Source organism: Rhodnius prolixus, unplaced genomic scaffold (assembly GCF_049639745.1).
Source record: "Rhodnius prolixus isolate KJV_2025 unplaced genomic scaffold, Rpr scaffold_8, whole genome shotgun sequence".
NCBI lineage: Eukaryota > Metazoa > Arthropoda > Insecta > Hemiptera > Reduviidae > Rhodnius > Rhodnius prolixus.
The window spans coordinates 38,320,252-38,335,799 of record NW_027411593.1 but is presented as its reverse complement, the minus strand read 5'-3'; the positions used below and the strand labels follow the sequence as shown (position 1 = coordinate 38,335,799).

At 30.4% G+C, this 15,548-nt stretch overlaps 1 protein-coding gene across 40 annotated transcripts in view; it reads left to right on the top strand.

Moving 5' to 3' along the window:
• Nucleotides 1-14,803, top strand: part of Efa6 (Exchange factor for Arf 6) — a 64,836-nt gene extending 50,033 nt beyond the window's left edge. For 32 of the 40 annotated variants that reach the window (XM_074122781.1, XM_074122749.1, XM_074122773.1 and 29 more), the window contains 8 exons: nucleotides 4,184-4,289; nucleotides 6,019-6,256; nucleotides 7,411-7,469; nucleotides 10,684-10,795; nucleotides 11,824-11,967; nucleotides 12,139-12,276; nucleotides 12,402-12,509; nucleotides 13,919-14,803. The gene's annotated coding sequence lies outside the window, so the exon portion shown is untranslated. Of the gene's footprint in view, nucleotides 1-4,183; nucleotides 4,305-6,018; nucleotides 6,257-7,410; nucleotides 7,470-9,380; nucleotides 9,518-10,683; nucleotides 10,796-11,823; nucleotides 11,968-12,138; nucleotides 12,556-13,918 lie in introns of all 40 variants that reach the window. The other 8 variants (XM_074122780.1, XM_074122776.1, XM_074122770.1 and 5 more) reach the window with 8 other exon arrangements.
• The last annotated feature ends 745 nt before the right edge of the window (nucleotides 14,804-15,548 follow it).

Below are 15,548 nucleotides of genomic sequence, written 5' to 3'. Positions count from 1 at the left end.
TGAAGGCGAATAGAGAAGTGCAAGTAGTGGGCTATAGCCCAATGAAGAAGTGTTGCACTGGCTCTTTAGTTCTTTTTTCAGATCTGTACTTGGCGAGTACTTGTGGTTGAATTTAACTGGACTATTTCCCATAAAGTTTAACTCTCCTTCTAAGTTGTGACGTCAATGTAAAATTTATAAAACTATCACCGAACTGTTCACTGAACAAGACATCCTTCATTTCGTTTTCACGCAGAACACGCATGGCTCGCGCAGTAGTCTTTTAGGATCCCTATTACTTCATCACCACATGCTTTCTATTGAACTGGAACAAATTGCACATAGTATTGATTCATAAGATTTTACTGAGCTTAATTATTAATACATTATGTTTTTAATCAACGGACTATGGTGAGTGGGTGATGGTTTTAGGTTCCGTGCAATTTTTATTATTAAAAAACAATATATTCATGAATATGCCAAAGGCTGAGAAAAATATCTTCTGAACATTTTAAAATCTTAATGCCATCCATATCTCTTGACTGAATATTTTTGCGTTTATTTTGAGTTTAAAGATGACCCTTAATTTACCCAGGATAGGTTATTGTTAGGTTAAAGGAGCTTTATTTTTAGATTTATCGTGATTTATCAAGAATTGTGGGCGAACAAATAAACGAAAAGAACCCTTCTATTTTTCCTGGGTTAATCTGCTACGTTTTATGCTACGTTTGTTAACAAATTATTATAAAATTTCCAACAGATAAACTAAATTATAGTTTTATCTTTTTCAAATGCCTACTATATTTATAAAAAGGAATTTACTTTGAATATGGAGGTCAATACATAATATGGCCTACCTTTTCACTGTGACGATGCAAACTGGCCATTCAGGTACAGTCTTCTTTATAAGATTATCACCTAAATAGCACATAACCAGTTCAAAAATAAAAAGAAATGTTTTTATTTTTTTGAAGACCTTAACATTGTGAGGGAAAGTTGAGATGAAGGAATATAATAATAGTGTGTTTTATTTTGATCGCATTAAATAGTACATTTAAGTTAAGTAGAACATTACAATCTTAGAAGTGCTAGCATGGAGAACAGTCCATCTGCTGAGTCCATCTACAATTCGGCTTACTTTTCTATTTAATAGATTCATTCATATTTTAATTTAATTATTTTCTACATTTACTTACCATCTTTTTTTCCTTTTACTTTATAATTTTCAAATTTCAATGTAGTGTGTATTTTACCTTGTATTATATTTTTGTACAAGAAAATTTCTATAATTGTACGCTCTGTGGTAGTTATACTGTTTATTCCAATTACGGCTTTTTAGATATTCAATACACTCCTGTTCAGGTAGCTCTCACTTAACAAAGGATGTTTTGTTCCACTTGGTACATAAATGTATATTTTGATTTCTTGTCAAACTATAATTTAGCTTTAATCATGAGTAATTGTTTGGCAGTAGATGATACGCTACTCTGTATAAGTGTCTCTCCTGTGTGTTATAATTAAGACAGATCATTCTTTATACCAGAAGAAGTTCCTTTTTTTAATAATTTCCTCAGCCACAATCTTTGGTAATATGTGTTTAGGAAGCAATAGGACTAACTGAATATAACAGCTGTACTGCAATGTTGAGAATGTGGTAAGGTCAGTACTGGATAATATCTTTGATTTTATTCTTGGTAGCACTCAAGTTTATTGGATACCAAGATAGCGGATTAATAATTGTGGAGATTTCGACTTCACTTTTGTATCCATCCACACTCATCAGCATGTGTTGTGCATAGACCGTAACGTTCTAATGTAATGTAATTTTTTTTTTTCCGGCTCATCGTCTGCGTTGGTCATTAGCGCCAACGTTGTAATGTAATGTGTTTAAATAAATTTGAAGCTACATCGGCTGAACAGAAGTACCAACATACTGAATAGATTTTTCTTTTTAGTTAAAAAAAAATTCTAAAATGGTTTCATTAAAGTGGACATTAATGAATTATTGATATCGTTTTGGTTCGAATTTTAATTTTCAAGTTACTTACAAAAATTGCTATAAGTGGTGTACGTTAGATTTGTTTTCAATAATAATAATACATTAAAAAAAAAAATCTGTATAACCAGAAACAGAATAGAACAGGATTTGTTGTGTCCCCGTCATTGACCTTCCTGGATATACCAAAGGGTTACGTAACTTCCATTAGATATATATCTGTTATAATTTTAACTTTGTTCATATTTTTATCACAAGTGAGGTCTTTTACTCGGAAATTCCTCTTCTGTTTTTTCCCGTCAGTTTTGGCTCTATTACGTCATTGTAAGTTGTACACACGTTGGCTGGATGTTTAGATTCTAAGAATAAATTTAGTTTTATTATGAATGTTTTTTTTGTTTTTTACGGTGAAGGTAGAATTCACAGAGCGGGGTCGGATTCCCAGCGGCGTTCTCATCACAGCAGAGGTCCTTGAGAGCTCGATAGGCGAAATAGATAAATATAATTAACCAGTACTGATAAAATGCAGGTGCGAGGTGTAATAAATAGCAGATTTCAGGAGTTTTGTTACTTTCTCTTCAAGCTTTTAATATTACTTGATGTTCTACAGGCGGCGAAAATCTATTTAGTTCTTTTGATTCTTTGGAAGGGGGGCTTAAAGTTGGAGTTTCGTGATAAAAACTCAATAACCAATGTTCTCGGGAACACGTGCTAAGTATTTAGGCGGTTAAGTTATAAACGTATTGGTAGAAAGTATTGTGATGGCTTCAGATTGTCAAAGTGTTTGTGTATAACATATTAATAATTAAAGAATTATCACAGTCAAGATATATTAGATATATTCAAGGCCTTTAATTAGAATGATACACAGTGAATAGATTAATTAACAGTGAATAAATTAGAATTAAATTAATGCAGATAACTGGAGAAGTATAACAATTAGTCAATATATATACATAATGTCTACTCATTTCTAATTAATTGAAAGTGCTCTAGACATATATAACGCTGTCCTTCCTGTAAAGTTTTTGATTCTGGTTTCTTAAGTTCCGTATGGATTTTTAAATTTCATATGAATCACGGTACTCACAAGGCGATATGTAGCACGTCACTTAGAACATGATCTGAGTTAAAATATGTTTGTATATAGCTTAGCGATTTAAAAGATTTTTGTCAGTTAATTAGAGATTAGAGCTGTCTGAGATTCTGATATACATTTCTTAGGTGAGTAGTTGGTGGGAAGTCTGATACCTTGTTCAAAGCCAAGCTATTTTTAGATCTCCCCTGTACTTTGTCACTCTATACCATTGTATTTAACTGTTCAAGTTGTGGTTAGATGAATCTAAGAGGGAATGATTTTTGCCTGATCTGTACAATTATGTTTTCATATGTGGAATCAATCTGTTACCCTTGTTTAACGATATTTGGGTGTTCTTAATCAATTCGAAAGATCATTATTATTAACAGAAGCATTAAATGTGGAAATTGAAAATAACAAAAGCAGAAGAAGCGTATTAGCTATGATAAAATTAGTCAAAAATCTAAACCTCAATTAGTTAGCGTAGATATAAAATATAGTGCAGTCAAATATCGTATCGCAATAAAAACTCACATCTGTGTCGAACTGAACCCCATCATTCTTATTTAAAAATACAGAAAAATTGACAAGGAAAGTAAGCAATTTAAATGTACTCGAATTCTGACATGTTTTTTTCGAAAGCTATCATTTTACCCTTGTTTTCCTTTTTTCTTCTTTCTTTCTAAGGAACCTCACTTTTGGTCGAATCTATATTTCAGGTAAATGTTCCGTCCGAAATTTATTTAGTACAGTTTAAAGAGAAATCTTAATTTAACGTTAAAATGTAACATAGAAATTTGCTTCCTTATTAATGGAACTTTCCGAAAGTGTTTGCCCTGTTAATAAGTATTATAAATACAGATATTTTTTTAATTCGAAAATATGACTGGCAGATTTAAATTAGGCAATGTACAAGTAGATTTATAATTTGTAATATTCCCCAGCTAATTACGTGAAAATCAAACATGTTTATACCCACGATCTATTCACATACTTATTACGAATCATTCAAATTAATGGATCAATCTTAATGGATGTCATTAAATTTTAGTTTCTTTAATTTTATTCCATCATTTACCAAGATAATAATAAATGGTTTTATATTTTATTGCTTGTGTTACAATTTACAGGGTGAACAACAAAGAGTTCGAGTTAGACCCGGCATAAAACCGCCAAGGACTTTCTTAATTATGAGGAAAAACAGTCATAGGTCTTAGAATTCAGAACTTGAATGAGGTAGGAACTTTCCAGGTGATTTTTTTACGTTTTTATTTAATGGATCTCATTGTACTAATCATCTTTTGAAGTTAATGTTTCTATGAATTTTTTATTGTACTATAACTTAAATAGTCAAAGGCGATAGTATTGAAAACTATTGATAAATAGTTTAAAAATTGTATTGAATAAATTAGAAAAAGCGGAGGAGTTCGGTCACCAGATTAAGATACTGTATGCTACTGTTAAATATCTTTGTGGAATATCATTGATTTCATTTTTGGATCACTTAATCCAAAACATTATATTATACATAATCCGCGTAAATGAGGAGTAAAAACACTTATTTGGAGGAAGATTTTGTGGCAGCCATAAAGCTAGGAAGGATACGGTGATTCAAACCTTACGCAGTAAGTGTGTAAGGGTGGGATGAAGGTGGTCCAGAAGAGGACATGAGGAAGATTCAGTTTACGTTAGTTGCAGGACGTGGAAGATGATTTTGTGAAGAAGAGTAGGTAGTAGAGAAGTCTGGCAATTATTTTGGAGAGAACAAGGATCCACTTCGGTACGTTGAAAAGAAAAAAGAGGTGACTTTAAAATGAGGAAACTAATCTTATAAATATATTTTTTTACGTACGATATATGGAACTTGTGTTAGTTTAACTAATACTGTACTCTCTATACGAAGAAGTGGCCCTACAGATTTGTGCGGCGTGTTGATGTAGTTTAATGTACCCATTAGGAATTAAGTATAGCGACAATACCAAGTTTAAATTCCAGACCCAATATATTTTCCTAGTTAATTCCTTACACTTAGCGGAGAGAAAACTAAGTTCATGAAGAATTTACTTTCCACTTCTTTAGGGATCTTGGCATCCATACCAGCCTAGCAGCGTAATTTAAATTAATTTTGACAAAAATAAGAAAAATATTTGCAAATTTTAGTCCTAATAAGCCGTAATACGGCTTATTTCAGCATAAGCCCCGAAGTCCCAAAGTCGAAAGCCTGGCAAAAAATAATAAAAATATTATGACTGAAATTGAAAACAATTTTTTTTATCAGTGTTTCAGTCATCAAAAACTATGAATGTTTTCTACAATTAATTCTTATATTCATCTCCTTATACAATCTAAAGGAGCTGACAGTTCTAGGCGTTGTTTTTTCAATTACCTTGTATCGAATCATAATCAAAGATCCCTGTAACAATTAATTACAAATTAGATCCGAAAAATTTAAACCAAATATTTTATATAATCAAAATACGATAAAGAAGGTGTTGGTGCAATATTAGTCACCTGATTGCCACTATAATCGAGTATAACCTACCTGTCATATCGTACAGTAACAATAACAGCTAACGGTTGAAGCGATGCACCCGAATCGAAACTTTTGGCAATTAGATGTTAACCCACTTAGATAGATAAATCTTAATTCACGTTTATATGGAATCTAGACCGTAAAGATCAATAAACATGAAAACTAAAGTGGAATTTCTAAAATGCAGGTGTTTGTGTAGTATCGAAGAGGAAAATTATATTATTTTAAATAAAGATCAGTTTGCAGCAGTAAAAAATGAAGGAACTTTAAATACCGTTGAAATTGAGTTTCTGGTTTTATAATAGTTAATAGGCGCACAAAAATTGTAATTCAATAGGCTTGTTTTCCTTGAACAGTTTAATTTAATTGTTTACTAATTATAGAGAAAGGAATAGTTTGGGGTTTATTTATTAATTTATTTATCTCTTGTAGGTTACTTAGCTCAAGTTCATAAGGTGTTAATGTAAGAGCGAGGATACGGGAGCTGTCTAAAAGGTCTGATATAACTTGGAAGATTTCTTATAAAAATAAAAATATTAGGAAACCGCTTCAGTAATTTGAAGGAAGTTCAGAAGGATGTATATTGCAGAGATGTGTTGTTACAGGTGCTTGAAAACAAAAAATGAGACTGTTTTGTTTATAAACTTTGGGATCTCTGTCTTAAGCAGTGGTTAGTATTATTGCTTTTCAGTCTATGATCTTTAAATATTTGTTACTCCTATATATAAGTAAATGTTATTAAAATCTTTTAAAGTTACATGTACTTACATTGATAGCATATTTCTTAAATTTTTAAAGGACTTTTCCTTATTTTCAAAAGTAATTGACCTTTCTTTGGCGGTAGAAAAAACTTTAATTGCATTTTATTCAGACTGTCCCGTAATGTTGAAATCGTGACTTTTGTAATGCGCTTAATTAGAATTTTGCATGTCATATGTATTTTTAAAAGACGTTACTGAGTTGTAAAACCTAACGATTAGGTAGTTAATACGCTTAAAATTCATGTACATTTATTTTTTAAACTTAATGAAGTATTTATAATTCTATCGTTCATAATTTTGGCTTTAATCCAAATAATCCTGTAATTAAAAGTTATTGAAAGTCCAAGCACGACTATTTCTTGCAACATTTCTAACTTAGTCATTTCCTTCCACGTGTGTAAATTTCGCTGTAGTAATTGTAAAAGAGGAGGACAACTACTTCTTGTTTAAATTAATATCCTTACAAAGTAGCAAATTAATCAAATCAATCAAATATTGCCACAACCTCTTTTTATCTTATTTCATTGTCGAACTCTGCTTTTATGCGAGCTGAAATCTAGGCATCTGGGTACTTTTACACACGTTGCTCTGTTCTTTATGCCAGTCACCAGTCACTGAATCAGAAAGATGGAGTACCGCCATCATATATTGCGTTCAACCTTGATTCAGAATGTAGTTCTAGTAGTTTCCTAAACTCGTAGGTTAAATTGTATCGTAAACGGGAATTACTACAAGTTAGTTACCAAATTACAAGGTATACTGGATCTCTACTCTCTATATTCGAAATAATGTTATATAAAATTATCCAAATTGAAAAAAAGAAAAAGGCGCCTAGATATTACGCGGTTAATTAAATTAAGCGCTGTCAAGGTAATTGTAGAAAGTGCTCAGAGGATATTTTTTTTTATTAATAGCAACTCAAAATCGGGGAATTTTAGGTTATACTTATGTGGTTTGGTAGGTTCCGTAAGTATGTCGTCAATCTATTGGCTTTCTGTGACGTAAGTAAAATGTGACTCCTTATTCAAAATGAATTTTTTATAATTTCGTATATTTATTTCAGATATTGAGATTGTATTGAGCGAAACTGTTCTAGGAGCAAGCCTTTGGCAGATGATACATGTAAGTAGCTTTATATATATATATATCGTATATATATTATTTCATCATTGCCGTAATGTTAGTATCACTCAGTAATGAAATTCAGGATGCAGTATATCCTATGGTACAACCTTAAGGCCCAAAGAAACATAACTTCACTCTCCGTAGTCAAAAAGGTTACAGAAGTCCCAGCATATTGGATAATTAATTATCGTAATAGAAAACGAAGGCGTGGAATCAGAAGTACGGCCTTTGACTCCAAGTCTGCTCGTTTTAATCTGGCGATTGATTGAGGAAGCCAGTCCTGCATATTAAAGTTATTTTGTGAAGAAATTTCACAGATAATTCTTTCAGATAGCTCTCGATAATTCAATTAGGTAGCTCCCAATAATTCACTCAGATAGCTCTCGTACAGAGTTCTGAAGTATTATTTTAAAGGAAAGCGTAACCTCATAATTGAAATGCTTCTTACAAATTTACTTTTGGATGTTATTATAGAAGTGATAGGCTACGTGTGCGTAACAAAAGCACCATCAGAGATATTTTTTCATGATAGTTCATTTTATTTATTTCTTTTTTGCTCGTCGCCTGCGAAGGTTATTAGCTAGCACCCTAACTTCAGTTTCCTTCTTATTCATAAGCCACTCGAGCTAGATGACACATGCTATTGTATTATAAGCTTCTACATGCAGTACCTTATTCAGCAAGGTAGAGTGCAGCCTAGTTGATAGGGCATCTTTCCGACATCTCCTCTTACTTCATCGCACTTGTCGATGAGGGGGAGCGTGGATTACTTCATTTTATTTATTTATTTATTTTCGTCAATCATTGGCCACTCTCCCTTCTTTAGGGTTTCTTTATAACTAATGAGGTATCTTAGAGAGAACTAATCTATGTGTTACACTGAAGAAATGCGTCACTTTCAAAGTAAACGCACGTAAGTTTTTTGTAAGATGTATTTTTGAAATTCAGCAAATTTATGTATTAGAGGAAAATGATGTATCAAATTGCCTTGGGTGAAAACAAAAAATAAAATAAAAAATAGAAAAACTTATCATGTGATTTATATGCAGAGATATTCAGCATTAGAGTTTTAATTTTTTTATTTGCTATTCTATTTTCTTTAAAAGTGTGTATGTGTATATAAAAGCAAAATTGACCTTCGCATAATTTAATATTATTCTATAATAGATATTTCTAAGAAAGCTTTCGCTTCTTCTAATAGATCACGAATTGTTTATTCCTCGAAATGGTTTTATTTTATTTTGGCTGCAATCTAATCTCATACGCAGCGCTGCTATCTTCTCTTTTGTGTTTCAAGATTCATTTTCTATTTATCTTCTGAGAGTTAATCTATAATTGTGGTTTTTGTTTTTTAAAGTAGAATGGACCATCCAAAGTAATAAATGATTTTTTGCAATCTTTAATTACTAGTTCTATTTCTGAAATTGCTTCCATTGCCATTTCTAAATACCTATTGCATAATTATAAATTCTAATCAAATTCATAAAATCGAATTAACAAATTGCCTATAAACTATTTGTCGAAAAGGAAGGACTCCATCAAAATTTTTCTTAAAACTTCATGTAATATAAACCTATATTGAAGCCTGTCATTTGATTTGAAACTTTTTTTTGTCTAGTGAGAGAGAAGTGACTTTTAAGTGGTTACCTTTTGATTTAAGAGAATCTAAGACGTTGACTTTACGGATTTCGGAACATGTTGCGCATGCTAGCGTAACTACATTATTTCATAGTTATAGTATATATTTTAATTGTGATAATTGTTGCAAGAGAAAATCTATGATGTTCACATAAATTTTTACTAGCAATCACACGAATTTACAGCACACGTAGATTTACAGAGCATGTAGATCTGATAAAACAATCAAAATTGTAATAGCGAATGTTTAATGATCGTACGTTATAACAGGTACAAGATTTTAGCAAACATCAAACTTAATTTGAAAAATTGTTGAACCACCAGAACCACAGTAATTGATCGATCAAGTTGCTTAAACAAGGAAAGTTTGACTTTATTTCAATGAGATGAGATGTTAGTCTATCAAGGTGACATTTATGCAATATATTGTTCAAAAAAAAAATAATAATAAAAAAAATTAACATTACTGTCGGGCATTATTTTACTTATAAAATAACCTTGAATAACTCTTAAGTATTTGAAAAATCAAGGAAAATATAACAGATACTTGTATTATGGCTATTTAAAAAAAAAATCGTAATTATTTTGCAAATTGCTTTTAATGTGGAGAATTTAATAATTTTTTGTTTCCTTTATTACTTCAGCACATTATTTTTTTAAAAAAAAGAGATCACATATGATTATGTTTTTTCTTATTGTAAATAATTATTGTGAGCTCGCGTTCTTATTATACGTTCCTAAATCTTGCATAAAAGAGGAAGTGTTACGAAAGTGCTGATTTTAAATTTTGAGTTTGTGTACTAAAAAGTTGTTTTTCCCCCATCCCTTCTTTTTTTTGGAAAAGGGATAGTTTTACTATTCTAAGTTTTCGAGTTTTCTAAAATGGCTCTAATGATTTTCTTTCTGAAAAACATTTTTCCATGAAACTTTGTTGAAGAGGGGAGATGCTTAGAAAGAATTGAAGCTAAAATCTTCCTAAATTGCTGTTTTAGTGTGCATTTGTGCAGTATTTATGACTATAAAATGAGTAGCCAAAATTCAGAGTTGGAAAATTATTATTACTTCAAATTATGATCATACTGTACGGCATTTTGTGTTTTCTGTAATTTGCTTGACCAGTGGTCGGCAAACTCTTTAGTCATCAGAGCACAACGATTGAAATTTTTTTTGAGAGTCAGATTTTTTTAAACTTACTACTATTCAGGTAAGGTATATTGTTAATAACTTAATCATGTTAAGTGCCAAAGTGTTGAGAATTTAGCAACACATTATGTTAAAAAGAAGGTAAAACAAAGAAAATGCCTTTTTTTAACAAAACCTATCTTTCGTCAGTGGAAATGATAGTAGCGCCAATCTGTCCCCGGAGGAACAGAGCCTGTGTACTTCTCCGTCCCCAATTCAAAACCTAGTCGCTAATGACCCTCCCTCCAATCAAACCCTTCCGGTGTTATGCAATTATCTTTATATCAATATATCCCGAACTTTTAAGAGGACGAACACTAGAGATTCACTTTTTGGCAGAAAGTATTATCAATTGACAATTTGGTGACTACTAAGATAAACATTGTTACAGGTGAGTGAGTGTAGGTTGAGCTGAGACCAATGGATAAAAGATGAGTTTTGGCAACTTAAGGAATTCCACCTTATCTTGAGAACTGACTGGACGAACTAGTGATCACAGCAAGGTGTTTTTTATTCCTAATACATTACCACAGTTAATGTATAGTTTCGTTTTAATTAGAAATAATCATGTCTCAAATAATTTCCTAAGAACATTTTAATTTATCAAACTTAGAATTAAGTTCTCGTAATGTTTTAGTGGAATAGATTTAGATTAATTACGTAGTTTTTTTGGAGAATAGTTTGGCATGTTTGTCTTGTCTCATAATTCTTTTGTCTACAAAGCGATCAAAGAAGCGTACGAAATTCGTGATCTTTGGATGTAGAACTACAAACACATTTAATTGGGCAAAATTCTCTGTCTGAGTTGTCATCTTTTTTTATTTACATATCAAAAACATTTTTTACTAGATTGATTGGTGAAATGTCATTGATTGTCGACAAAATGTAAATTAATTTTCAAAGTGGCCACACATCCAAAAAATTTGGAAACTTTTGTACTTTACAAATAAGATAGTGGATTAGTGGAAGATTAATGTTAATAATGATTTATTTGAATATTAGTCTTAATTCTGTAGAGGCCTAAAATTCATCTCTATCAACTTAAAAAATTGACAGAAAAGAGTAGAAGCCTTATTTTAAAAACAAGTAAGGCCGCAACAAAATTAGATACATTTTTCCTGTAATTAATAATATCTATAAAAGACATTATTTTTAGTTTTTCATTCTTGGACGTCAGCATATGTGGTGATTTGTTTTCATTTTTGTTTTTCCTTTTTCATTTTTCAATCATATTTCATTGAATGATTCACTGATTGAATTTCAACCTTTATCTGCTATTTTTTTTTAACTTTTATTAAGTATTAGGAATTATAATAATAAAATGACGACCTCATAAACTATCCTCTGTATAATTTTTTTTTAAATTCATGATAATGATGGCGTTTATTTAATACAAAATGTTTACATCGGATAGTTAGTATATAAAAAGCCCTGGTTTTTTAAATTAAAATTTTGATTTGTTAAATTTTCTTATAAAAAATTATATTTTACACAATTATGCCCATGAACACATTTATTTGTTTATTTATAGATTGGACCATTTACCGTAGAATCCAAGAATATTGGTGACTTAGCAGATTTTCAAGAATATTAGTTTATTGAACTAACTCCTAGTCTTATATCTGATGTACCACAGCAGAGTGGATAATGACAGTCTTATGAAATTTTGTAGAAGGTATTATTGGAATATTTGTTTTTCTTGCCAAATACAAGAAAACCGATTATATGTTTTCATAGATAGAATTAACTTTTAAAAAAAAAATCAGTTATTATTCTATAATATAATGATTCAGAAAGGTTAGTTGATTCTTGTTTTTAGTTTTGGCAATGATATTTTATCTTACAGACAAATTCTGGAAGGTTAAGCTGATCGTCCATTTCTTTCAACATAGCTTATCTGGATACAAAATAGAAATGGTTGGAAGTATTCGTGGAGGGCCTAAAGTTCGATGCTCAAAATATGAGGCCTGCGCTGCCTGATCAGGTTGAATAAGTATTTCGCTTTATGCATAGAAGAAACAGTTTGCTAACTTAGTGACAAAGTAATTTGTTTAATTGTGTACATGACAACAAATATTTGTTACATCCAATGTTTAATTGGTACTTTAGGTTAATGTGGGAGATGAAGGAGTTGAAACGTGGCCCTCCTCAGATCACAAAGTTGCTCACGTCCACTAAATTATCAGCGAAACAGCCAAATGAGTCGTTACCTGAAATGTGAGAAACATTATCTCTAGAGATGCCCAACAAGTGGCGTAATAAAGTAGTTTAATGTATTTTTAGTATTTTATTAGTATTTTTTTTAAACTTTATTCTAGTAATTTGACCATTTTAGGTTTTAGTTTGTAAAATATGAGTTACATTTTGATTTATTCCACAATATTAAATTAGGAGTTTTTATTTTAGATGATGTCAATTAAATAATAGAAAAAAAGAAAAAAATTGTCAAGGTAGGGGTTTTTTCAACGTTACGCTTTTTCATGCATTTTTTTACGATCAACCCTTATACAACTGTCCTATCGGACAGTTTTAATTTATTAATTTCAAGTGAATGTATTAATTTTATTACTGTTATGGCAGTCTTGCTTCGGTGAAAGGATTTTGTTTTTTAATAATTTTTATAAAATCACTTAGTCATGAGGAACATGGAGTATATACCAAGTAATTAGAATGTTACAGCTTAATCTACGCCCTAAAAATGGCCTGTTTAAATGTATACATTATGTTGCGGCCTTAGCCGAGCAAGTTTTTTTTGTGTTCTTATACAATATAAGAGAAAATAAGAATTTTGATAGATAGATAGATAGAATTACGATTAGCAATCATGTCAGTATTCATGCTTTCTACATTTATATTAGTTCATGTAATATTGATTTGTGAAATAAAGTAGGTTTTCTATCTATCTATCTAGAATTTTGAAATTTTTGTTGGAAAAATTATGATGAAACCCTAACTCGACTTTATTTTCAATTTCTCAAGCTTCTAACTTACTAACTTTTTCAATGTCCGAAGGTTAAAACATTTTTAACATCAAAAACAGTAATTCTTTACACTGTTTAATGGTAATTGATCCGTTAAAAAATAATTTTTAATAATAATCATATTGAAATATGAGAACTATAGGTATAAACAAATAAAGATAGCGAAAATCAGATACATTGTATTAGAAGTGAAAAAACCCCTTCTAGTAACCCTAGAAGAGAACCGTTTATTCTGTATGTCACAGAAGTATACACAATTATTCATCATAAAATACACAAAGTACAAAAGAAATATAAAATATACATTATAAACAATATATAGTACATATACAATAAAATATAAGACAATATAAAATAATATACCTTAAATATACAATATATAAGCTAAATATACAATGAAATATACATTACTTACATATTTCTTAAAAATTAAATTTTTATTTCAATAGTTTACTTAATTATTCATAAAATATACAAAATCAAAATTTACTAGGATTAATGGTTAATAATTTTGCAGTGAAATGCTATGAATTAATTTTTTTAAAACCTCATAACAGTCTCTGCTTAATAAAGTACTGTGTTCAGTTGGCCATCTACCTCCTTCTAGTAATATCTTTCTAATTAATGGACCGTTTTTGTTCCCAGAGCCTGCAGTGAAACAGAATGTGGTCCGGAGACTGAAGAGTTTCACTGGCGCAAGAACAAGCGGGCGAACGAAGTAGTTGCAACCTAAACAGATATTCACTGACTGCACTGTGTCTGGTTACTTATTGTGTTATAATGTAATCAGATTTGTAGTGCAGTGCTTGCAATCTACTTCTCATGGAAGGAAAGTATTTTCTTGTAACAGCAGCTTTTGGGCTGTTGCTCCATAAATGTTCTCATGAACTTAAGTGTATTTTCCTGTAGTACTTTTTTAAGGTTGGAAGTGGGGAATCTGTGATATACTACAGGTAGATGATCATCCAAAGCAGCATTCTTAGCTTTGATATACGCCATTTCGTTGCCATCAATCCCAGTATGAGCTTTTACTTTTACTCTTGGACAAGAATCCCCCAAGCTTCCAGTCTACTTATACATTGGTCTGTTCAATTAAGAATGAATAATAACTTTTAACAGCAATTTAAATGTTACTTCACTGTCAGTTTTAATAACGTAATAATTTACATTTGTTCCTTGCTCAAGGATCCATTCAGTGGCTTTATGCACAGCCAGTTTCTTCGGCCTGATTTAAGGAACAGTGTTGTTCTAATGTTGTGTTTCAACATCTCAATCGGCAATATATTTTTCGATGAGTTTACAGCCACGAATGCACATACTATTTTTGGTCCCAACTTACTCCTATTAAAAACATCTGTTTGATGTTGATACTTTTACTTAGTATTATGTCCTCTCTTAATATGTGAGGCAACCCATTTATTTTAAATTTATTATTTTTTTCTTAGTAGAGAAAAGATAAAAATAATGCATTTTGATCTCACTTGTTATCATTGTTAATTTTGTATAATAAATTATTATGTGTTCTACAAATGTTTTTTCTTTCCACTGAGTTCTTTGGTCTAACTTATTTGAATCAAGTACAAGTAATGAGAGTTTAAATTTTCAAGGAACCTTCTTTAATTTGGTGACAATTAGGTTTTAGCTAAATGGCGATAGCAATCATATAAACCCCATTGGATTTTCATAACGCAGTATTTTTTTAATTTGAAATTAAATATAGATTTTAAATTTAATTGTATTTATTTTTACTGAGTCTGAATATTTAATAAATTTTGGTTTATTTTTTATCATGGAAAGCTAGTTGTACTGAATTTTAATGTTATAAATTTTGTGAAATATAATTTTTATTGTTTTCATGCATAAAAATCTTCCTGAATGGGAAATACCTTTGCAAATCTAACATTAGTCTAAAAATCAAACGATGATTCTAAATGGAATTCAAATCAAGCATTTGAAAAAAGTATTAAACTTATAATTATGATCAAGAATGTGACTTCAGTTTCTTCTTCATGATCGAATCCTCCAACAAAACAATTTATTTCAAATGGTCACAAAATTCACAGCAGGTGTAATTGTGAAGTATACAATTTACTTAGCTGTTTTGAATGCAATTAAAATCGAAAAGATTACCATAATTCGGTTAGTTAAATAGATTATTCGTCACCTCTATGTTTATCAAGAGAATTGTGTACTTAACAGCCATTTCTGCAATATTTTTCGTACAAAAATTTTTTAAAAACATCCAACAATTAGTTGATTAATATTTTTATAAACG